General features: G+C 40.6%; 1 protein-coding gene and 8 non-coding genes across 9 annotated transcripts in view; 5 read left to right on the top strand and 4 right to left on the bottom strand.

Annotated features, from left to right (window-relative positions):
* The window catches only part of whrnb (whirlin b), a 110,828-nt gene that overhangs the window by 10,548 nt on the left and 77,539 nt on the right, over positions 1-22,741 (top strand). The window lies entirely within an intron of this gene.
* trnar-ucg (transfer RNA arginine (anticodon UCG)) lies at positions 17,847-17,919 on the bottom strand. Its single transcript has one exon. It is a non-coding gene; the product is annotated as a tRNA-Arg (tRNA).
* trnai-aau (transfer RNA isoleucine (anticodon AAU)) lies at positions 18,603-18,676 on the top strand. Its single transcript has one exon. It is a non-coding gene; the product is annotated as a tRNA-Ile (tRNA).
* On the bottom strand, positions 19,120-19,192 carry trnar-ucg (transfer RNA arginine (anticodon UCG)). The gene has a single exon. It is a non-coding gene; the product is annotated as a tRNA-Arg (tRNA).
* On the top strand, positions 19,876-19,949 carry trnai-aau (transfer RNA isoleucine (anticodon AAU)). The gene has a single exon. It is a non-coding gene; the product is annotated as a tRNA-Ile (tRNA).
* Positions 20,393-20,465, bottom strand: trnar-ucg (transfer RNA arginine (anticodon UCG)). Its single transcript has one exon. It is a non-coding gene; the product is annotated as a tRNA-Arg (tRNA).
* On the top strand, positions 21,149-21,222 carry trnai-aau (transfer RNA isoleucine (anticodon AAU)). The gene has a single exon. It is a non-coding gene; the product is annotated as a tRNA-Ile (tRNA).
* Positions 21,666-21,738, bottom strand: trnar-ucg (transfer RNA arginine (anticodon UCG)). The gene has a single exon. It is a non-coding gene; the product is annotated as a tRNA-Arg (tRNA).
* trnai-aau (transfer RNA isoleucine (anticodon AAU)) lies at positions 22,422-22,495 on the top strand. Its single transcript has one exon. It is a non-coding gene; the product is annotated as a tRNA-Ile (tRNA).

Below are 22,741 nucleotides of genomic sequence, written 5' to 3'. Positions count from 1 at the left end.
TAACACTGCACAGATACTGAACTCTGAATAATCCAGGGCCAAACATGCATTATGGTCAGCTGTCTTTATCAAATGCACTTCACTTGGGCAGTGTGCAGGGACTATTTCCTCCGATGATCTGTTGACCACATCACTCTTCCTCAACAGCACAGACGAGGTCCTGTGAGATGTCACTTTGAATAAAAGCTTAATAAAAGTCAGTGGAGCACTGTTCTGGCACAGGTACAATACAACAGAACATCCGTGTTTAATGGCAGTAGAAATGTGCCTGGCAGACTTAAAAGTGGTACAGATGTTTGTGGGATTTCGTGCCAGCCATCTCCTTGAAGCTGATCCTCGAGACGTCGAGATGCACTGGGCGTTTGGCAGGAAATACTGGTGGGAAGGGGAACATGGGATTTACTGCTTTTGATGAATTAACTCTCATTCACATCTGTTTTAATAAAAGATCCCTGACTATATGAGTATAACAGAAAAAGCCAACTGAAAGATGATTAACATTTGGAGCTACTTGGTGAAAGATCAAGTTCAACAATAACATGATCAGAAGATATACTGCAAATAATAAAGAGGCAATCTGAAACTTATATTGATCAGAAAAGGATTCACTCTCATTTATGTCATATGAAGAATTTAGAAATCTCAATCAGAAATGTATTTGTTCTATTTCTGCATCCTGTACGACTATAGACATAACCTGCTCATATAGATCAAATAATAATTCTGATCATAGGAGTTATGTCATCATGATGTCATTGTGAAGTTGGAAAATTACATCACATAGAGTAGCATTAAAGCAACCAATAAAATGAGAGGCTCTATCTACACTTTATTTAGATCATTCGTCATCATCATAAATTATGACATGAGGAATTCATCATGAATTGGCATCATTAGTATATTAAAAATACTGCATTGCCTGATTGGGATATATCACTTGTTACCCTATTTGTTGTGAATTATGTATTTATATAAGTATGTAGACAGCAATATATCCAAGCCCTACATTAGCCCTGTTAGTGGTATGGGTTATGGGATGGCACATTTGGCTGTAAGTGTCTAGAATCAAGCGTATTTGAATTTGATAGGTCAGAGCAGTGCTGTATGTGTAACTCACTGTTTGATTTTAGTTTTAAACAATGACTGCTTCATTCTCACTGTGGAAAAATAAGATTACATAATCACAACCAACTCCACTAAGTACATTAGGCTTCCAACAAGCCCCCCCCCAAAAAAAAACTAAAGTTACTCTGCCTCAGGTTGGTCCGTGGTGATTCAAGCTGCGAGAAGTATTTCAATAGGTGAGGTTATCTTTTGCTGTCAACTTGATAAAGCCAACGTGACATGACCGCTTGTTGGTAGGACAAAGCTCGCTGACTGCTCGGCTCCCGTGGCTGATTTTTCCCTGTCAAAACTCCACTGCTGGATGCTACTGTTTTCAAGTGTCCTTGAACGCAGCTCTCCATTTTTCAAAGCGCATATTCTAGGTAACGGGCGTCAGTGTGTGGGAGAAGCAAATGGGAATCAGCTCCCTGATGTGGAGGAGCAGCCTGACATGTAGCTACAGTGAGGCAGAGAGCGGAACAGCTGTCACAAAATTGTTTTTGTGTATTTGTACATGTGTGTGTGTGTGCGAGAGAGAGAGAGACTTGAGATGAGTGTGTGTAAATACAAAATTGTATAAATAATCAATAAATGAGAATTTGAGGTTTTCACTGGTATTTCTCATGTGTGGAAGGGGAGAGTGAGGTGAGGGCTAATCAGCTGCAACATGCACCTTCACCTCTAAATTCTACACACTGAACTTTTAAGTTATCTTTTTTAGGTCACAGTGTTTCCTCTCTAATGAGTCTTGAATCTTGAGTCTCATTTGAATTGGCCCAAATACGATGTTGTTTTTCTCTTCCAAGCCCTTCTGTTCCAACTGTGAAATTACTGGAATGCACTTACACTGTGCTCACCATGTACTGTATTCCTGCCGTGCCCAGCACAATGAACTGAACTGCTGCAAGGAGACAGAAAAGAAAACAGGATCAATAAAACCACAGCTCCTCTTTTTTGTCAATGAAAATATAGACACCTTATGGTGGGGGCACAGAAGGCAGAGCAGTGATGACAACTGTAATGATTGAGGTGCGGTAAGTAGTCTGCAGGCATATTGTGTATCTAAGCAATCTAGTTGTTATCATAATCCATGATCACGATCTATGGTCCATGTGGCTGCAGCTTGGGGCCTTGGATTTGTAACAATGAAGCACAAGGACTCAGGGGAAGAAGTCTAGTCAGTAACATGTATTAATGAGACATTCATTTCTTTGACATGATAAGGAGGGAGAAGAGGACAGAGAAGCTCCATGGGTCATGTCCCCCCCGACATTCTAGACCTATAGCAGCCGAACTAAGAGCAGGTCCAAGACAAGCCTGACCAGTTCTAACTATAATCTTTATCATAAAGGATAAAGGTTTTAAGTCTACTCTTAAACATAGAGAGGGTGTCTGCCTCCTGAACTGAAACTGGGAGATGATTCCACAGGAGAGGAGCCTGATAGTTGAAAGCTCTGGCTGCTACTCTACTTTTAGAGACTTTAGGGACAACAGGTAAGTTTGAATTCTGGGAGAACAGTGATCTAGTGGGGTGATATGATCCTATGAGCTCTTTAAGGTATGATGGTGCCATGTTATTAAGGGCTTTGTAGGTGAGGATTCTAAATTCAACAGGAGTTCAGTGTAGTGAAGCTAATATGGGAGAAGTTTGATCTCTTTTCCTGGTTCTTGTGAGTTCTTTTTGGACAAGCTGCAGTCTTTAAAGACTTACTGCTGGAGCATGAGAATAGGGAATTACAACAATCAAGTCCAGAGGTAATGATAGTCACTGTCGAATGACGTTGGTGCTTTCTCATCATCGTCTCATCTTAGTCATGAAAAAAAGGTCGTTGACAAGCACATTTGCTTTTAATTAACAGAATTATCCTGGCTAGATTAGTTTTTGCCTGAAACAGATGCATCCACTCACGCTGAAGTCACTTTCAGTTTACATGGAATGCATTTTCTTACACCTCATTGTTCATCATATTTCTTGTGTTTTGTGTACACACATAAATCATGATCCTGGCTAAAGATAGAGAGACAGAGACAGTGTTACTGTACCATGTAAACACCTCTGTTTCCACGGCCCAATGGAGTTCCAGGCTCCCCTGAAGTCTCTGTTCTCAGGTTAAGATCTGTCAGGGTGGAGTCTGCTGTACTCTATGTTCCTCACTGATGGTTGATTACAAGTATAGCAACACTGCTGCAAGTGCAACATTCACACAGCATTATATTAGGAGAAATGGAGGATGTGTTTTGTGATGCTTATGTAATGTAGGAAAAGTCCAACCAGAGAGCACAGGTGAATAAGAAAAAGAGATTAAGCAGTGATCCAGAGAGAAAACTAGGAACTAAGGATTCCGTTGTTCTTTTTTACATAAATAGTAAATACTTGGAATATTTGAGCTAACTTCAGCCTGCAGGTCCCTGTTCAATTATTCGCCTAATTTGAATAATCTGTATGGTTCACCAGATGCAAAAGGGCATAAAAGGGAAATATATTCTGGGATGGGAAAATGTTGCTGAGGAATGCACAAATTCCTCTTACCTCCCATCAGCAAATGAAACAGAAACATATCATGATTTAGTAAGATTGAAATAACAGTGAAATGTTGTGCTAATTCTTGCTCATGCTTCGGTGGTAATCACATAGCAGCTAAATGTAGCTGGAGGTAAGTGCAAGCAGCCAGATGGGAGAGAGAGAGAGAGTTAAACAGAGAGTGAGAGAGAGAAATCAGGTGCAGTAACTGTGACAAATGAACAAGTAAAGGGAAGCAGCAGGCACAGGAGATTTGAGGTGACAGTCAATTTAACTCAATATACTTCTCCCACACACACACTTCAGTGCTCTCAGGAAGGTATATGCCGGCCTATATACTGTAAGTATATTGCTAATGGTGCATGGGTACAAACACACACACGTACCCTCTGTTTACCCCTATACTGTGTGTTAAAGTCAATACACAGCTGTACTGTTTCCTTCTCTCTGTGCCACTGTACAATAGATGTTATGCTTCTCAACACCGGTGACTCTATGTAAAGATGAATCTCACCTCTCCACTGTCTGCTAAAAATTAATTGTATTCCAGATACAGGCCCTGTCTTCATGTGAAGTCAGTCCAGTAAGGAGTAGTGGAGCCGCTGTCATCTCACAAATTTAAGACAAACTTATCAATCAATCTACTTTTATTTGTATAGCTCTGTGGCATATGTCGATGCCACAGGGGTCTCCCCACGGCAACCAGAGACATACCACTCAGTCTTCAACATTTAACTTCCTTTATTTAACCATTGGAGCACACGTAAATCATAAATAAACATAAGTTGTCCGACACACATAACCTTTACTGGTTTCTCAGCTCTGTGTCCTCTCCAGTCCTCGGTGTGTCTCTCAGCGTTCTCCACTTGTGTCTCTGTGAGGCAGCTTGAACCCTGGGAGAGCTGACTGGCCAAGTCTCAGCTGTGCCAATCACCTCTCCTGGTTCACCAGGACGTGCTCACTGAGCCACCTCCACAAGCCCATATTCACAAATCTAAATTTGTCTCATTGGATTTATCAGTAACACCCCCATCTGGTGACATGGAGAGGTCGAGTTTCATCAGAACTTGACCAGGGCAGAGTCCTGGAAGAAAATCTATTGGACATGAATGTGTAACAGCAGATACATATATAACAAGATCATCTGCATACATGTAAATGCTTTATTTAAGGTATATTGTCTTATATTGGGGTTGCGATGATGTGAAGATGATGAAGGAATCTCTGATGACTCTGTCTTAATTGTATAAAATGTTTATCACAAAAAGTTCAGCATCAATACAAGCACTGCAATCTGCCTATGGAGAGATCCGGGGTCAATGTGCATCTCTCCTGCCTGGAGAGAGGTTCAGGGCCAATGTAAATCTCTCCTCTGGGGGCAACTTCAACTCCTCGTTTATATAGGACGGTTGTTTTCGTGAATCTGAAGAAAATGCATCTGGCTTTCCTCCAGACTGTCCGGCAACAGGAAAGGAATGACACCAGCTCAAATTTAGGGTGACAGTTAGAGCCGTGATCTAATGCCCTAATGTATACATTCAGTTTTTCTCAGACAACCTAAACTTCCTCCGATTCTCTCAGGAGCTGTGGGCCTCAAACCCAAAGATAAATTTCCTTTAAAGGGAAGACAACACATAACATTTCAGACACCACAATATTCAGTCGAAAAACATATTCATTTTAAAGAAAGTTCTATATATCCTGCTTATGATCATGACTGACAGTGACTTTAGCTTAAGCTGCTCTGAGGGTGAAGCAGCAATACTAGGTGAAGGGCCCTCAAAGTGGCTCCTGTAGACTTGGTGTCTAGCGCCAATGTCTGCATTGGCCTCTCGTCCCGCACATCACCTCTCCTCCAATGTAAAAATAAACCCATCTACCACCTCCGTCATAGCAACAATTCCCTCCCTCCCTCTTGTCTTCCACCTACCCATTCCGCTCCACGCAAAACCCACTGAGAGCTCCTCTTCCACCCACTCCATCCTGGCTCGAGCACCTTGGGGAAGCAAATATAGCCCAAATCGTGCTCGAGTGTCGCTCGTTTCTGAGGGTTACCGGGCTGACCTTTGCCTCTCTCTATCTCTGAATGGCTCGGAGCCTGCAGAAATGTTGGGCCCAGAATAGAAAGCAGCTACTTCTGCCTCATCCTCTAATTCACTGTTGTGACACAACACTGAACAAAGTGAATGGACGTGCCTGCAGAGTCTTCCTTTATTGTGCTGCAATTTCTGTCTGTCATTTGTTAGTGAACCTCTAGTTGCAGTTTACCATCACTTGCTTTGGTTTATCTGGGTCGCTCTTTTCATCATCGTCTGTTGAGTAGCCTGATACTTGAATGTCATCAGGGCCATAATAGGGTAGAAACATTTTAGTGGTGGGTACGCCTTGATGGTGTGATTGTCTTTACTGTGTGATGTCAGAGGTAATGGATGAGAAACCAAAATTAATTGGTGTTTAAGGTCCTTATCTTGGAGGACACGGGAATGTGCTGAGGTAAGCGCTTTGTGTTGGCTGTGGACTGATAATGGGTTGATAATGGTCCGAAACATAATAAGCACCATTATGTTCTTCTGTTAATTGCTGCATTTGCCACTGCATTGTTAAAATGTATACGTGCGGGTAAACTACAGTAAATAAGGGTCTTCACCTCTCTGAGAACACATTGTAAGTTATTTTAATATTACTAACATGACCAGAGCAATACATCTCCAGTTTGTCGCTTTGATTCTCATAGCTGTGCCAAAAGATACTTTGGGGCTGAGTTCACAAACCTTATTAATTTTCCAAACCCAATAATTCAACAGTCACAACCTTAGACTGTTAGTGTTGTTTTCTTGGCTTCACACAACTTCTGTGTACAAATAATTGTAATACTGTGAACATCTAAAAAAAACCAGTCTGAAAGTATGTGCTGTTGTGATAAATCAACCATCGTCTACCATGAAAGACTTTCCGTGCCACCTCCAAATGTAGCTGTTCAGCCCGGTCTGCTAGATATTGTGCTTTTATTCAATATAACCGCAACAGCAAAAAAGTTTTGTATATAACATAATTTCTGGCTGTTATATGTTCAGAGTATGTGTTGAATGATTGGATAAAGAACTGGTGGATGGAGGGTGTTAAAAACAAGAGACTGGTGTTTGGACTCAGAGTTTCTATTATAGATCTTGAACATTTTACTGATTCTATTGCAGTCTGTTCTAAACCTGCATATTGCATCTCCGAATTGCAGCACATTTTATGCTGCACTTCCTTTGGCCCTTAACAATACTTGATAAAAGAACAGTTCTTGAGATCTGTTCTTCTTATAAGTTCTTCCACAGATTGGTTGCCGCCCGACAATAAACTGAACAGAATAAGAAGAGGATTTACAACAACTTTGTGTTTGACTTCCTGGCTGTAATCTCAACAATGCTCTGACCTCAGACAGACCTTTTTACTCAGAGCAATGGCAGCAGAGGCTCATATATTATGATATCCAGTGCTTCAATTTCAGTAAAAACAGAATTGTAAAAAAAATAGATAGACAACCAAGACATAAATGTTTTGATAAATTTCAAATTATCCAAGTGTATAATTGAGGACATCATTAAAAGAAAGTTTAAAATTGGAGTTTACAGTGTGATCAAATATTTTCCAAACTAGTGGCTACTCTGAATGTTAGAGATGTAGGAGCTGTGTACAGATGTGACAAACTAGTCTAGTTTGTTTCCAGGAGGGGACATTTGTCCATGTACATGAGATCAAACTGCCATAGGCTATTCAGATATAACTGTATCAATCCGTCCATGTGCTTCATCAGAGCTACTTGTCCAATGATTGAATCGGTAACAGTCTTCTCCTGTACCGCAGTGGAATGTGGCAGGGTGTCAGACTACAACCATCTCTGTAAAAAAAAGTCCAACATCTTGTGCGGAGTTAAGAGTGTGAGCAGAGTTTAAACTTCCCTTTCAGGCTCCAGTTTCAATGCTTCACACAACTTCTTCCATCACCTTTGTGCGTACAAATGAGTGAACTCTATGAATGCCTCTAAGGAGGCATAGTCCAAGAGTCTGCACTGTTATCTCCATACTTCTCTTCACTCTCTGTGATGACTGCAGCGTGGCTTCCCATTTGTCTGTTCGGAAAACCTATGCATTTAATTTCTGATGTGGTTGGACAACGCAACTAAAGTTTACTTTTCCCGATTTAAAGGCAGGATGTTTTTTTTTTTATTATTTCGGCCAGGGTCTTTCTGTGTGGAGTTTGCACGATCTTTCCTCGTGTCTGTGGTTTCTCCAGGTACTCCGACTTCATCAAGGCAGACAACCAAAACCTAAACCTTGCTTGCATAACAAATCGCATTGTGATTATTCTAAAGAGATTAAAAAACAGTTGAGGACAAAATATGTGTTTGGTTTAGTGTAAGGTTAATGACTGATTTACATTTCAGTGTTCCAATTTCCCAAGTTTTGTAGGTCCCCTGCTTGGACAAACTGTATGAGTGAACAGAAAGTCATTCATCTTCTTTACGTGCATTGTTTTGGTGCTTTTTCTTCTCTGCCAGTGAGCCCATTACTATTCTTGCAGTCACTGTCTTTTGATGAGCTGCTTATAAGACCTATTTGATCCCTCTTTATTCAACACCCTGCACCGAGGCCATAAAGTCAACTGTTTAACTGTCTATAATGACCTCCACTTAGAGACCGATCACCTGTCACAGCAATTTCCATCGTCCCTCCTCATACCTCTCCAAAAAGAAACTGAGCTGTCACACCAAATAGAGAACTTTTAATCAAAGAGCTGTTGTGCCACTCTAATGGTGACATATCTGGGAGAGCTGCTGGATGAGCATCATCCATCACAGAAGCAGTCCAGGGCAGAGACACAGACCAGACCCAGTTTCCAGCAGCGAGGCGTACTAAAATATCCTACTGAACAGCACCCGAATATCTTGTATACTCATGCAAGAAGTTGGGCTGCTTTCGCATAGATGTAATTGAGTAGAAAATTAATTATATTTCTCAAAAATAAGTAAAAACAAAGGTTCATGTTTAGGATATGTTCTGTATATACCCACCCATACTTGTGTAGAGTGAACAGTGTATTTAAAAGAAAATCTCTGGTTTATTACAGCTTGGTTTTTAATAGTAGTTATTGCAATCAGTTCTACTCGTGATGGGAATTAACCTGCATGTAATGGTCTTTTATTGGAGTTCAAATTAAAAGTTAGTGCAACTAAAATGTTGCTAATAACCCCTCATTACCTAGAAATACCATGGGCATACTCAACTATGGTAATTGTACCAAGTCAAAGTGGTGGAAGTGGGTTTGTAAATTATGATCTACAGTCACATTAATGCATTTCTATTCTGAATGATTTTGCTGGATTTGCATCATTGGACTTTTTTTTTGTTAATTCTACTCTCTTTGGTCAGTGCAATCAACAACCTATAAGTCATTGCTAAGCAAAATAAAAACGTTTATAAAATCATAGTTTACTTTTAAAACAGTGTGAATAATGTTAAAAGTTCAGTGTGTTAGATTTAGGTGAACAGGATTTTTGGCAGAAATTGAATATAAAATAATGCTAGTGATGTTTTCACTTGTGTGTTTCATCTAAATTGTATGATTATTGGTTTTCTTTACCCTAGAATGGGCCCTTTATATTTAATTACTTCATATTTACATGGCGAGCGGGTCCTCTCTACAGATGTCGCCATCTTTTTTACAGTCGTCCAAACTTGACAAATTAAACACCTTTTGAGTTTTTATGACAGAAGCTGCCACAGGTTTTCTCTTGAGATGAGATGAGGGACATTCAGCTGCAACATGCAACTTCCCCACTAGATATCAAATTACTCTTCAGTCAAAATGTCTGTCCTTCCATCTGTCAAGGCAAAACATTAACAAATATATAGTATATCGAGATAAAACCAATAGTTCCATTATGGAATGTGAATAATGAATATAATTTTCTAGTTAAATTGTGTGGGACTGCAATGTCTTTAGGCGGAAAGGACTAAGCATGCCAGTAGTCTACTTAGTGTAGTGGAACCATCTGCTGGGACTGCAGTGCTTCTCCCTGTGGAAAGGAGAGGCTGAAGAGCAGAGAGCCCAGTGCAGACATTGCAGTAAAAGGCCTGGGCGAGTAAGTGCCAGCAGCTCTTCAGCTGAGTCAGATAACATTCAGGGTCAGGCACACTGCAAGATTCGTTCACTCACCAGGCCGCCTGCCATGTTTCATTGGGAGCAGTTCATTTCCACACCACCACACCATTACCATGTTGGAAGTTAAAAACTAAGATCCAGGGAGGGCTAAGTTCTGACTTGGAGGTTATTATGAAAGAATGAAAAACAAGCATAGTATGATAAAATGACTGTATTCAAAACTAGATGACACGATGGACTCCCCAAAGTGAAGCCAAAACATCTCGAGCCCCCCCCTGGTGGCTGACTGCATGGTAGGTCATAAACCCTTGAAAAGTTTTCATTAGTTATTTGATGCTATAAAACGATGTGAGGTGTAATGTTTGACAGCTGAGATTGTCTTTTGATTGGTGGGGCGGGTTTATCCGTGGGACTCCATGATCACTACTGTGAAAACTCTGACCCCAAAGGATGTCACCAGTGCAAGACGGCAGCATCTATGGGATATTTTGGGACTGGGAGGAATCAGAGACACGTCATCCATGTTTATATGTATCATATATTTATACAATGTTTGATTCATACCAGCAAGCGAGCCTGGTTCTGTCTCTGAAGTTGTGATATACACCTTTGCTGCAGAATTTTGACCAGCCTGTCTCTGAGCTGAGAGTTAAGAGGGCAAAGTAAGGCTCTGTGTAACAAATAGACAGTGGCAGTATAATTTCTGCGTTATGTTTTAATATTTGAAAATGGGACAATAAACCCCCATTTCTTCAGTCCAGTGATTCTCTCCTGGCACAGACCAGCATGAAAACTACAGCACGTATGTACACAATCCTCTTCATCTGTTCACTGAGCAGCTTTAGCGTCCTCGTCAGTCATTGTAGTAACTAGTGTTCAGTGTACAATGTGATGAAAAGTTTTTGTCCTCAGTATGCAAGAGACAGTCCCTCTGCAGCTAAAGTAGAATTCAATATTTAAGGTTAAAATGATTCCTTCATCTTTCGCATATTTGAAGAATATAAGCAATTTTGTGCAAATTTGTCAAGTCTCCTTTTAAAAGGATAATCAGATCAAATGTTTGTCACATATTCACAAGAAGGATATTTGATATTAAAGCAAATCTTTTCATTTTGTATGAAAGCATCTCCTTCATTGTAGGTTAAGAAGACTGCCTCAGCCCCTGCGGGGACAAACTGAAATGAAACCTGCTTTCTGGGAGAGTGTGATGATATACAGCTTGTATTATTGAAATGTCTGGTATGCTGAAATATACCCTCTCAAAGCATTCACCAACTTCAGCCTTGGGTTCAGCCAACATTTAGCAAGCCAATTTATCATGTCTGGGTCAGGGACAGTGTGGGGCAGGTTATTGTGGCTGGAGTGGGGTTAGTGAACAGTGCGCAGCCTCACACGTGATGAGGACAGAGTCATGTTTAATTAGCTGTGACTGGGTGTCTGTACTACTCTGTATCGACTCCTGTCATATTATCACAGCGTGAACATGACAGATTCATGCAGCATGTTTTGGAAGCGAAGGAGCTGACAGGCAAAATTATTGTCATTTGTGGTATAGAACTGAAATATATTGCTGCAGCCAAAGCACGATGCATTTTCAAAATGTCTAATAGGAAAACTTTTCTTTTTATTTTAGACCTTCTGGAGGCTATGCAACAAACTGAAACCACAGCAGCTGACTTGTATCTACCTTGTAAAAACTGTTACAATAAGAGACAAAAGGTTGAAATAACGATTCCTCAGCAATTTTTTGTAAGTTTGGGGAACTTTCTTTTGTATTTTGAGTTGGGAAAACTCATAAATATAAATCTTACAGTAAAGTATTCTTTATCACATCCTTACCTAACATATACTAACTCCCTAATGTGATGGCTGGGACTGCTTCTCTTGGGTGAGACATCTATTTTCAGATTGTAGTTATGATCACGATAATGATAATGGTGCTTCTTATTTGCTGACTCACTGCAAAACATACCTTTGTAAATTTGTCTCCGTCGGAATTTCTCCACTCCTGGTTTATGTGGAAAAAAGCAAAGGAAATGAGTTTTATCACCTTTATTAAAGTCAGCATTAACATTTCACCAAACTGAGTTCCATTGACTAAAATGGTCAAATTATTTTACATTTCTACCAACTTTTTGTGTGTTTTGGATCAAATCTGTAAGGAATTAACTTTAACAGATTCCTTGTGGTAAAACAAATATATTAATTTTAAAATAATGTAAAACATTCAATCATTTATGTTTAATAACAAATTACAAAGTGTTTTTTGCAAAAGGTAATGTACTGACTCTTCAAGAAGCAATATTCCTTGCATTGTAATGAGAAATAAAATGTGTACCAATAGATTAGTCTGAATCTCAAACTTTGTCTACAATGTTACTGCCAGTTCAACTTCTTCCTGTAGCTGCATAATCACCATTATAAATTGACTCTGGATTTACTGGACTATCAATGAAGGGAGACCGAGACTAGAGAATTGTTTTAAAAGCTTTATTGTGAACTTGTTAAATAATAGACTAGAACACCAGGCTGAAAGAGCAAGCCGAATTGGAGTCTCGGCTCGAGAAAGTGGTTCGGGCAGGGGAGCAGAGTCAAGCAGACCTCTACTCACAGGTTTGATTTCCAGTCCAGACAGAGGGGTTTCAATCCAGATTTTAGACGAAGACAAGCTGGACGCGGCAGGGTGGGCAGGCAGATGAACTATGAAACTGAAGTACATGCAAACAGGTGTTAAAACCTACAAGATACAAGCAGCCTGACTCTGCAGATTTTAAAAAAGTAAAAACATTGGCAGAAGCAAATCCACCATTGAAGTTGACTGAATTGATCAACTGATTTGGTGAAGTCTGGAAGCTTATAAGACGGATCTCAAGTGTGCAGGTGAGTTGGCGGGAAGCTAGTAGAGTAGGAAAAGAGACAGAGACACTCAGACAGGACAAAACAGAGACAATCAACGCACACATGAGAGGGGAAGACAATGATAACTTGATAACATGGGCTCATTCTAACTAGGATTCATAATACATCACACATAAAATTCAATTATTTTTAGCTGTAAATAGCTGTTCCATTTCCTTTGTAGTAAAAGAAGAGTAGACAAGTGTCTATCAAGAGCTCACTCAGATATCAAGCTTTATTTTGGTATGCATTCTGAACACATTCTTGTAGTCAGGCCTGTCAGATGCATCTTTTGCCCTGAAGCATGACAGGATGTTGGTTCCTACAACCCTACCTCCTGGGATGATATGATGTACTCAAAACCCGGTCCATTCAAACATTGAACGTCTCACTTCATCAGCCATTCATCTCCTGGACAGCTCTGGGGGCCTCACATGCTCAGCTCCTGTAAATACACGGTAGACATGACATGTACGTAATGTGCAGCCTCTCAGCACAGTTCACAGCCAGTCTGTCTGGATGTAGTGTGGATCACAAGTGTGACAACATCTCAGAACAGTTATGTCTGCTGCGTTTGGCTTTGATAAAGAGGCTCACTAGGGGCTGATTTATGACCCTGACGCTGTTGGAGTGACATGCCGAGACTCACACTGAACATCCATCACCGCTGTCAGGGACAGCCATCCATTAACGACATAGAGAGGGGAATGAGAGCAAAGCAGATGACTCGTTTTAAACATTCAATACTCGGCCTTGGAAAAGAGATAAATTGTGGTGGACAGGAGTTAAAAAAGATAAGACGATAATAATCACATTGTTCATCGATCCCTGACGGAAATTGTCTATCATCTTAATCGTCGTCCTGTGCAGGCCAAAGGAAATGTTCAGCTAGAAAACAGTGGCCATGGTGCCGATGGGGACTCAGTGTTTGTTCTCTAGGACATTTCAGCAGATGTGCTCGTGTTTAACCTGGGACTGCCAGGAGGACTGAAGGAGAAGTAAGGTTAATGACAGAGGATGAAGAGAAATAGCTTAGAGTATTCAGCTGAGAGACTGGAATGTTATTCTGGTTCTTAGAAAATACAGTTATACTCTATGTGTCTACTTTTGCTTTACCAAGGAAGTGTGACCTTCTTGTACTGAAGTCTCAGAAGAGGTCGGTAGGATTTCTAAAGGACTGGATTTTGACACCGGAGACAGATGTTCTTGCCTTACTTGTGTGTCGGTCTACTCAATATTGTTATAAAGCTGCTTCACCACTTGGGTACAGCAGAGTAAGCTTTAAACACAACATTATGACATTATCACCTGATAAAGTCATTTTTAGTAATATTATATTTCAGTTTCCTGTTCACACATCCAGCAGACACAGAGCAGTAATTGTCATTTTGTGTCTACCTGACAGATCTATATGTTTAATATTCAGTCTGTTTTAGTCTCCACCATATCCTGAGAAATGTTCAGAGATGCAAACCACGATTCTATTCACAGATGATTGTGTCAATGTTGTCTCTGTGTTGTTTTGTACATGGCAGTGAAACTTATACATTGATTTATCCAAGCTTTATGGTAAATATTAGAGGAAAGTTTTAAGCTTTGAGTCATTGTAGATTAATCACCATGGAGCATGGATCGTAATCATGGATCATGCCTGTGATGGCGGATCGTGGATCATGCCTGTGATGGTGGATCGTGGATCATGACTGTGATGGTGGACCGTGGCCGCGGTTGATCGTAGATTGTGGAACGGGATCGTGGTTGGTGATCGTAGTGGCAGCTAATCGTAGATTGTGGTGGTGGATCGTGGTCATGGTGGCAGTTTATCTATTGTGGATTATGATTGCAACTTGATTGCTTAGATATACAATATAACCTCTACCATTACTGATAACACCATCTGTCATTACTGCTCCCTTAATCTCTGTCAGACATTTTCTTATGTATAAATATGGTAAACATTGATACACCTCTTAGACGCTGTATTCTCTCATCAGTGCTGAAAATATTATTATTTTGTTGATGTGCTCTGCTACTCCTGGCATCTATTACACTTTGTTCCATCCTGGCAGAGGGATCCCTCACATGTGACTCTCTCTGAGGTTTCTAAAAAATTTTTCCCCCCAGTTAACAGTATTTGTTTGGTAGTTAATCCTCACGCTTGTTGAGGGTTAAGGACAGAGGATGTCGCACTTTGTTAAGCCCTATGAGACAAACTGTGATTTGTGTGGGCTATGCAAATAAAGTTTATTGATTGTTTTAATAATTGATCTTTGCACCTGTTCACCTGAGGTATTTTAGTAGCCTTGATCACATTTTGTATTGAAACAAATGAAACAGTGACAGAGCCAGACAGTTTTCATATGAGCTATCAGTCTCAGGTCAGTGCCATCTCTGGGGTGTCACAGAAAAAAGAGTAGATAGATTATATTACAGTGTTTATTGTCAGAAAGTGCATGTGAATCTAAAAAAAGCTCCTGTGAGTCTGTGGATGTGCACACCCCATAAGGAAACATTTTCTATTTTTATAATTGCTATTAATAGGATAATTAGCAGAAATTTACATTTGTAGCTTATACTTGAACCTCTACACTTTGGACTTTGGTTGATTTGTTCCTGTTCTTACTGTCATCGAATACATTTTAGCACTCAGTTGATGTTATCAAATCCATAGCTATCACTTTACACAGGACTATGTTTCCTCATTTCATCACACATATGTCCATTCTTGTATATACCTGTGCTTTACAGTTGCAGTGTCCAGCATTGTAAGAGTCACTGGACCAGTAAAGATAAGTTTCTGTGCACTGAGCTTAAAGTAAATTGCAGGTCTGCTGGTTCACTCTCTCCCTCCTGTTGCAGCTGAGACCCAGACATGAGACGTGACAAACAGAACAGAGGCCCAATCTGCGACAATGGAAACTCACTAGAGGCCACAAACACTCTTCAGTCAAAGTAATGTCTGAGACAAAGCAATAAAGAGACACTGAAAAGCTTCCAGCCTGTAGTAAAAAGTCCTGCTGCTTTTCTTTATTTTAGGTGGAACTGGTAGTTGTAAACATGTTGTAGGAGCTGTTATTGCTGAAGTGTTAGCTGCTAATGTTAACTGAACATGTCATGTTGCTGTTCTTTCTGAAGCAGCCACAACAATGTAGCTGTCATATTGTTGTGGAAGAGAAACTACTCCCACCACAGTTTTGTGGATGAATCAGATGTAATGATGCCAGCGAAAGGGGACACATCTTCCTACAAAATAGAAATAGAAAGCTTTTATTGTCATTGTATCAGCAGAATCAATATTGTTGCTCCAGTGATGCACAGACAGAATGAAAGACAATGCACACACACAGATAAATGCCTTTCATACATACATGCATGTAGCACATGATCACTCAAAAGTCTCCAAAATTCCCTTAAGGTCTTAAAAGTGCATAACAGTGTAAAATTGTAGGAGTTGCACTGTTTGTTTTGTGGGTTCAGTGTTTGAATGGCCTTGGGAAAGATGTTTGTGAATCTGGTACTTTGAGTTTTTAGTGACCTGTAGCGCCTCCCTCAGGTTCCAGAGGTTCAAATAGATGGTGATCAGGGTGCAAACAGTCCTTCACAATGATTTTGGCTCTAGAGATGTAGCGGTGCTCTGTGATATTTTGTAATGAAGGGAGAGGGCAGCCAATAATATTTTGTGCTGTGTTGATGACCCTCTGGAGAGCTTTTTTATTGGCAGCAGAGCAGCCAGAATAATAGGTTGTGATGCCGTACGACAGTATAGGCTCTATTGCGGAGTGGAAAAAGGTCACCAGCAGCTTTCCATTCAGATTGCTTTTAGTATGTGGATTCCCAGGAATTTAAAGCTGTCCACAATTTCCACACAGTCTCCATTTATGAAAATGGGTCACGTTCTGTACCCCACTACCTGAAGTCGAGGATCACAGTTTAGTAGTTAGCTGTAGTATTAGATCCTTCCTGGTTATAAAATATATAAATTGAAATATAACAATCAACGTATGAACTGAAAAAAGCTGTCAAATTATACACCATCCTTCTCCATGAAACCTGATTATCCCTGATGGTCTTTCACGTGTAGGAATGTTCTTGCAGGTAACAATAATGAAATAATGATATATATTTACCTTTCTTGCCTTGACAAATGGAATGAACTGCTCACTAGGATATGTGATAGTGCTCAATTTTGAAGTGATCTAGTAATTTTATATCAGTTGAGTTTACTGCAACAGGATTCTAATCTAATCTTTACATTCTTTATTCTGTTAAAAGATGGTTTTCCAAGCTCACCAAACTTTAATTAACAACTTTATCAATGCCCCTAAAATCTCAACAAGGTTGCCTGTTCCACTTCTGTTATGGGAAGGTTTTATTCATAGTCACATAAAAGTAATAAAGTTATATTTCACAGTGTAAAGCTATGAAACCTCTACAAAGACCCTCGGGCAGCTGTTGGCAATAAAAAACGTTCCCGCTTCTCTGGACTGTTTGTGACATTCTTCAGGCCTGGACCACTTGTGGATTTTGCATGTATCTATATGAAAATTGTAACAAGTACAACCAAACTGGCAAATACCACTGATTTTTGGAAACTGCTTGCGCCAACTACTTCAGAATATTTTTGAACAACTGGTTCTTGCCTGAGTTCTAAATGCTGCAGTGTGTGTGTGATGTGCACAAAATAACTCAGAAACACATAGAGCCCAAATTTAGTGGGAATATTACTTGGGATTGTATAAACAGCTGATCAACTTTTTGAGTTCATAAATTAAACCTCAAGGTCAAGCAATCAATCAATCGAATTTATTAAAATAGTCAATATTTTGTTTGTAGTTTGTTCAGTCACTATTATGTCCAGTATTCCACCCAAGTTTTGAACAATGTCTATCCTGACAGCCCAAATTAAAGCTCAGAACAGTTTAGCTCCTAGTTTCAACCACAAATGGTCTTGAACCCCTGAGATATGGAATAGGAAAGCCATTTCATACACTGAGATGTGTTTTAGTCTTGGGCAAGGAGAGACATTTTTACCAACCTTGCAGTGGGATTGAGGACACAGCTATTTAGAACTCGCTGAAATCCCCAATGTGATGTGTACAAGCCACATTTGCAAGAGGCTTCCTTGAATTGTAGCATTCCCTAAACACTTACCTTGGTTAAATAGAGTGATATTCAACCACGAAGGGACTCGAACCCTCAATCTTCTGATTCGAAGTCAGACGCCTTGTCCATTAGGCCACGTGGTCTTGTGCATTCAAGCAAAGGTTCACGTGAGACCTCGTAGAGAGCCATCGTTTGGTCGTCGAAGCAGAATAATTGGTTAAGAAGTTGACAACATGCACATTTTACTGATAGATATGTCAAGACTTTATTGCAGCTAATTCTTCTCTACTAACACCCATTTGGAAGGTGGTGGCCCCACTCCCCACCAGTTAGTGGGTCACTGGGGCTCTCTGAGTCAAGGTGTGAATAGCTGTAGAGACCTGTAATTTGGAGACCCACCCTGATATCGTTTGAGCCATTAGGGTCACTGGTTAATGTTTTGGTGTGGAGTATATCAAATCGCATGGAGAGATGGTTACCACACTCGGTGGGGATAGTACATACAATTGAATTTAGTGGGAAGATTACTTGGGATTGTATATCCAGCTGATTCACTTTTGAGCTAGTTCATCAAAACTCAAGGTCAATCAATCATTTGAATTTATTAAAATAGTCCATATTCACAAATCACAGTGAATCTCATTGGGGTTATCAAGGTGTGACATCTGCTGCCCTAAGGTACATGTGACCACTTTGTTTCAGCTCATTCTTCTCTACTAACACCGAACCTGGAAGGTGGCTCCATCATACTGCACTTCCACTGTTGGGCATCTTGTGCAAAATGAACACTGGGAACATAAATGGAGTTGATCCGCAGGCTTTACATGGCCGGTTAGCTCAGTTGGTCAGAGCGTGGTGCTAATAACGCCAAGGTCATGGGTTCAACCCCCATACTGGCCAATTGTTTGTAAGTGATACATCATTTACAAGATTTTCTCTGAATTATAGAACGTGGCAGAAAGATTGCTCCCTTAATGAAATATCCATCAGCATAATGTCACTTCTACCTGCAGTGTTTGTTCAGTGACTATTATGACCAAGTTTTGAACAATGTCTATCCTGACAGCCCAAATTAAAGCTCAGAACAGTTTAGCTCCTAGTTTCAACCACAAATGGTCTTGAACCCCTGAGATATGGAATAGGAAAGCCATTTCATACACTGAGATGTGTTTTAGTCTTGGGCAAGGAGAGACATTTTTACCAACCTTGCAGTGGGATTGAGGACACAGCTATTTAGAACTCGCTGAAATCCCCAATGTGATGTGTACAAGCCACATTTGCAAGAGGCTTCCTTGAATTGTAGCATTCTCTTAACACTTACCTTGGTTAAATAGAGTGATATTCAACCACGAAGGGACTCGAACCCTCAATCTTCTGATTCGAAGTCAGACGCCTTGTCCATTAGGCCACGTGGCCTTGTGCATTCAAGCAAAGGTTCATGTCAGACCTCGTAGAGAGCCATCGTTTGGTCGTCGAAGCAGAATAATTGATTAAGAAGTTGACAACATGCACATTTTACTGATAGGTATGTCAAGACTTTGTTGCAGCTAATTCTTCTCTACTAACACCCATTTGGAAGGTGGTGGCCCCACTCCCCACCAGTTAGTGGGTCACTGGGGCTCTCTGAGTCAAGGTGTGAATAGCTGTGGAGACCTGTAATTTGGAGACCCACCCTGATATCGTTTGAGCCATTAGGGTCACTGGTTAATGTTTTGGTGTGGAGTATATCAAATCGCATGGAGAGATGGTTACCAAACTCGGTGGGGATAGTACATACAATTGAATTTAGCGGGAAGATTACTTGGGATTGTATATCCAGCTGATCCACTTTTGAGCTAGTTCATCAAAACTCAAGGTCAATCAATCATTTGAATTTATTAAAATAGTCCATATTCACAAATCACAGTGAATCTCATTGGGATTATCAAGGTGTGACATCTGCTGCCCTAAGGTACATGTGACCACTTTGTTTCAGCTCATTCTTCTCTACTAACACCGAACCTGGAAGGTGGCTACATCACACTGCACTTCCACTGTTGGGCATCTTGTGCAAAATGAACACTGGGAACATAAATGGAGTTGATCCGCACGCTTTACATGGCCGGTTAGCTCAGTTGGTCAGAGCGTGGTGCTAATAACGCCAAGGTCATGGGTTCAACCCCCATACTGGCCAATTGTTTGTAAGTGATACATCATTTACAAGATTTTCTCTGAATTATAGAACATGGCAGAAAGATTGCTCCCTTAATGAAATATCCATCAGCATAATGTCACTTCTACCTGCAGTGTTTGTTCAGTGACTATTATGACCAAGTTTTGAACAATGTCTATCCTGACAGCCCAAATGAAAGCTCAGAACAGTTTAGCTCCTAGTTTCAACCACAAATGGTCTTGAACCTCTGAGATATGGAATAGGAAAGCCATTTCATACACTGAGATGTGTTTTAGTCTTGGGCAAGGAGAGACATTTTTACCAACCTTGCAGTGGGATTGAGGACACAGCTATTTAGAACTCGCTGAAATCCCCAATGTGATGTGTACAAGCCACATTTGCAAGAGGCTTCCTTGAATTGTAGCATTCTCTAAACACTTACCTTGGTTAAATAGAGTGATATTCAACCACGAAGGGACTCGAACCCTCAATCTTCTGATTCGAAGTCAGACGCCTTGTCCATTAGGCCACGTGGTCTTGTGCATTCAAGCAAAGGTTCACGTGAGACCTCGTAGAGAGCCATCGTTTGGTCGTCGAAGCAGAATAATTGGTTAAGAAGTTGACAACATGCACATTTTACTGATAGGTATGTCAAGACTTTGTTGCAGCTAATTCTTCTCTACTAACACCCATTTGGAAGGTGGTGGCCCCACTCCCCACCAGTTAGTGGGTCACTGGGGCTCTCTGAGTCAAGGTGTGAATAGCTGTGGAGACCTGTAATTTGGAGACCCACCCTGATATCGTTTGAGCCATTAGGGTCACTGGTTAATGTTTTGGTGTGGAGTATATCAAATCGCATGGAGAGATGGTTACCAAACTCGGTGGGGATAGTACATACAATTGAATTTAGTGGGAAGATTACTTGGGATTGTATATCCAGCTGATTCACTTTTGAGCTAGTTCATCAAAACTCAAGGTCAATCAATCATTTGAATTTATTAAAATAGTCCATATTCACAAATCACAGTGAATCTCATTGGGATTATCAAGGTGTTACATCTGCTGCCCTAAGGTACATGTGACCACTTTGTTTCAGCTCATTCTTCTCTACTAACACCGAACCTGGAAGGTGGCTACATCACACTGCACTTCCACTGTTGGGCATCTTGTGCAAAATGAACACTGGGAACATAAATGGAGTTGATCCACACGCTTTACATGGCCGGTTAGCTCAGTTGGTCAGAGCGTGGTGCTAATAACGCCAAGGTCATGGGTTCAACCCCCATACTGGCCAATTGTTTGTAAGTGATACATCATTTACAAGATTTTCTCTGAATTATAGAACATGGCAGAAAGATTGCTCCCTTAATGAAATATCCATCAGCATAATGTCACTTCTACCTGCAGTGTTTGTTCAGTGACTATTATGACCAAGTTTTGAACAATGTCTATCCTGACAGCCCAAATGAAAGCTCAGAACAGTTTAGCTCCTAGTTTCAACCACAAAGGGTCTTGAACCCCTGAGATATGGAATAGGAAAGCCATTTCATACACTGAGATGTGTTTTAGTCTTGGGCAAGGAGAGACATTTTTACCAACCTTGCAGTGGGATTGAGGACACAGCTATTTAGAACTTGCTAAAATCCCCAATGTGATGTGTACAAGACACATTTGCAAGAGGCTTCCTTGAATTGTAGCATTCTCTAAACACTTACCTTGGTTAAATAGAGTGATATTCAACCACGAAGGGACTCGAACCCTCAATCTTCTGATTCGAAGTCAGACGCCTTGTCCATTAGGCCACGTGGTCTTGTGCATTCAAGCAAAGGTTCACGTGAGACCTCGTAGAGAGCCATCGTTTGGTCGTCGAAGCAGAATAATTGGTTAAGAAGTTGACAACATGCACATTTTACTGATAGGTATGTCAAGACTTTGTTGCAGCTAATTCTTCTCTACTAACACCCATTTGGAAGGTGGTGGCCCCACTCCCCACCAGTTAGTGGGTCACTGGGGCTCTCTGAGTCAAGGTGTGAATAGCTGTGGAGACCTGTAATTTGGAGACCCACCCTGATATCGTTTGAGCCATTAGGGTCACTGGTTAATGTTTTGGTGTGGAGTATATCAAATCGCATGGAGAGATGGTTACCAAACTCGGTGGGGATAGTACATACAATTGAATTTAGTGGGAAGATTACTTGGGATTGTATATCCAGCTGATTCACTTTTGAGCTAGTTCATCAAAACTCAAGGTCAATCAATCATTTGAATTTATTAAAATAGTCCATATTCACAAATCAAAGTGAATCTCATTGGGATTATCAAGGTGTTACATCTGCTGCCCTAAGGTACATGTGACCACTTTGTTTCAGCTCATTCTTCTCTACTAACACCGAACCTGGAAGGTGGCTACATCACACTGCACTTCCACTGTTGGGCATCTTGTGCAAAATGAACACTGGGAAGATAAATGGAGTTGATCCGCACACTTTACATGGCCGGTTAGCTCAGTTGGTCAGAGCGTGGTGCTAATAACGCCAAGGTCATGGGTTCAACCCCCATACTGGCCAATTGTTTGTAAGTGATACATCATTTACAAGATTTTCTCTGAATTATAGAACATGGCAGAAAGATTGCTCCCTTAATGAAATATCCATCAGCATAATGTCACTTCTACCTGCAGTGTTTGTTCAGTGACTATTATGACCAAGTTTTGAACAATGTCTATCCTGACAGCCCAAATGAAAGCTCAGAACAGTTTAGCTCCTAGTTTCAACCACAAATGTTCTTGAACCCCTGAGATATGGAATAGGAAA

Source organism: Paralichthys olivaceus, chromosome 4, assembly GCF_024713975.1.
Source record: "Paralichthys olivaceus isolate ysfri-2021 chromosome 4, ASM2471397v2, whole genome shotgun sequence".
In the NCBI taxonomy this organism is placed as follows: domain Eukaryota; kingdom Metazoa; phylum Chordata; class Actinopteri; order Pleuronectiformes; family Paralichthyidae; genus Paralichthys; species Paralichthys olivaceus.
Note: the sequence above shows the minus strand (reverse complement) of the source record. Positions and strands in the feature narration are given on the sequence as shown.